This window comes from Petromyzon marinus, unplaced genomic scaffold (genome assembly GCF_048934315.1).
Source record: "Petromyzon marinus isolate PM22_M1 ecotype Great Lakes invasive population unplaced genomic scaffold, UKy_Petmar_22M1.pri1.0 PM_G_Scaffold_29, whole genome shotgun sequence".
Classification (NCBI taxonomy): Eukaryota; Metazoa; Chordata; class Hyperoartia; order Petromyzontiformes; family Petromyzontidae; genus Petromyzon; species Petromyzon marinus.
In genome coordinates, this window is record NW_027422861.1 from 992,501 (window position 1) to 995,000 (window position 2,500).

The following is a 2,500-nucleotide window of genomic DNA, read 5'->3' on the forward strand; positions in this document are numbered from 1 at the left end:
CTCTGTTGAGCTCTCTTGGCGAGGGAGCTGATGTTCAGTTCCCACTTGAGGTCCCGGCAGAGAATAGTGCCCAGGAAGCGGAAGGACTCCACAATTTTGACTGCGGAGTCTAACAGGGTGATGGCGGTGAGTGGGGCTGTATTCTTCCTGAAGTCCACAACCATCTCAACTGTCCTTAGAGCATTTAGCTCTAAGTTGTTCTGGCTACACCAGGTCACCACGTTGTCAGCTTCCCACCTATAGTCAGACTCATCCCCACCAGAGATCAGCCCAATGAGGGTGGTGTCGTCCGACAAACTTCAAGAGTTTGACGGACAGATGATTGGAGGCGCAGCTGTTGGTATACAGGGAGAAGAGCAGTGGGCAAAGGACGCAGCCCTGAGGAGTTCCCGTGCTGATGGACCTGGAGTCAGAGACTTCTGTTCCCGGCTTAACGCACTGCTTCCTGTCAGAGAGGAAGTCTGTGATCCACCTGCAGGTGGAGTAGGGCACGTTCAGCTGGAAGAGCTTGTCCTGAAGCAGGGCAGGGATGATGGTGTTGAAGGCAGAGCTGAAGTCCACAAACAGGATCCTGGCGTAGGATGCTGGGGCGTCCACATGCTGTAGGGTGAAGTGGAGGGCCATGTTAACTGCGTCGTCCACAGACCTGTTGGCTCTGTAGGCAAACTGAAGGGGGTCCAGGAGAGGGTCTGTGATGGCTTTGAGGTGTGCCAGGAGCAGGCGCTCAAAAGACTTCATTACCACAGATGTAAGGGCGACCGGTCTGTAATCATTTAGTCCTGTTGGCCTTAGCTTTTTGGGCACAGCGATGATGGTGGAGGACTTGAGACAGGCTGGTACATGGCATGTCTCCAGGGAGGTGTTAAAGATGTTGGTGAACACCGGAGACAGCTGGCCAGCGCAGTGCCTGAGGGTGGCTGGAGAGACAGAGTCCGGCCCGGCTGCTTTGCGTGGATTCTGCCTCTTGAAAAGCCCATTAACTTCTCCCTCCTGAAAGGAGAGAGTCGTTTCTGTAGTATGGGTGGGGGATGGGGCCTCTTGGGTGGGAAGGGGTGGTTCAGGACAGTCCAATTGTCTTTCAAATCTACGGTAGAACTCGTTCAGGTCGTTGGCTAGGCGGGAGTCGTTAGTGGTGTGGGGCGCTCTGGGTTTGTAGTTGGTGATGTGCCTGAGCCCTTTGGCAGACAGAAGCAGCGTCGTTAGTAGAGAACTGGTGTTTTAGTGTCTCTGAGTACAGTCGTTTAGCCTCTCTCACCGCTTTGCTAAACCTGTTCTTCGACTCCTTGAATCTGTCTCTATCCCCACTCCTAAACGCTTCCTCCTTCTCCAACCTCAACCTTTTGAGCTTTGCTGAGAACCAGGGCTTGTTGTTGTTAAAGTTCACCCTGGTACGTGTTGGGATACAGCAGTCCTCACAGAAGCTGATGTACACAGCCTCTGTGAGTTCATCCAGACTATTGGTAGCAGTCGTGAACATATCCCAGTCAGTACAGTCTAAGCACGCCCGCAAATCTTCCACAGCCTCACTGGTCCACTGTTTAGATGTCCTCACAGCAGGTTTACAGAGTTTTAGTTGCTGCCTGTATGCACGAATCAGGTGGACCAAGGGAGTTCTGTGCGAGCCGAACAGCCCCGTGACCCACAAGAGAAACATCCCCGCCAAATTCGAGCGTTTGACGGGGTCTATCCGTGAAAAAATATTCACGTTTTTGAGTGCACATGCATTTCTGCTGCAAATGCCTCTGGAAGTTTCATGCCGTTCGTATGCCAATTGTGGCAACACGAAAATGACCCGTTTTCCCATTCCGAGGGATTTCTGTGCGACCCTAACAGCCCCGTGAGCCACAAGAGACACATCCCCGCCAATTTCTAGCGTTTCACGGGGTCTATCCGTGAAAAATATAGACGTTTTTGAGTGCACATGCATTTCTGCTGCAGATGCCTCTGGAAGTTTCATGCCGTTCGTACGCAATGTGGCAACACGAAAATGACCCCTTTTCCCATTCCGAGGGATTTCTGTGCGACCCTAACTAACAGCGCCCGTGAGCCACAAGAGAGACATCCCCGCCAATTTATAGCGTTTCACGGGGTCTATCCGTGAAAAATATAGACGTTTTTGAGTGCACATGCATTCCTGCTGCAAATGCCTCTGGAAGTTTCATGCCGTTCCTATGCAATGTGGCCACACAAAAATGACCCGTTTTCCCATTCCGAGGCATTTCTGTGCGACCCTAACAGCCCCGTGAGCCACAAGAGAGACATCCCCGCCAACTTCTAGCGTTTGACGGGGTCTATGCGTGAAAAATATTAAAATTTTTGAGTGCACGTGCCTTTCTGCTGCAAATGCCTCTGGAAGTTTCATGGCGTTCCTATGCAATGTGGCAACACGAAAATGACCCCTTTTCCCATTCCGAGGGAGTTCTGTGCCACCCTAACAGCCCCGTGAGCCACAAGAGACACATCCCCGCCAATTTCTAGCGTTTCACGGGGTCTATCCGTG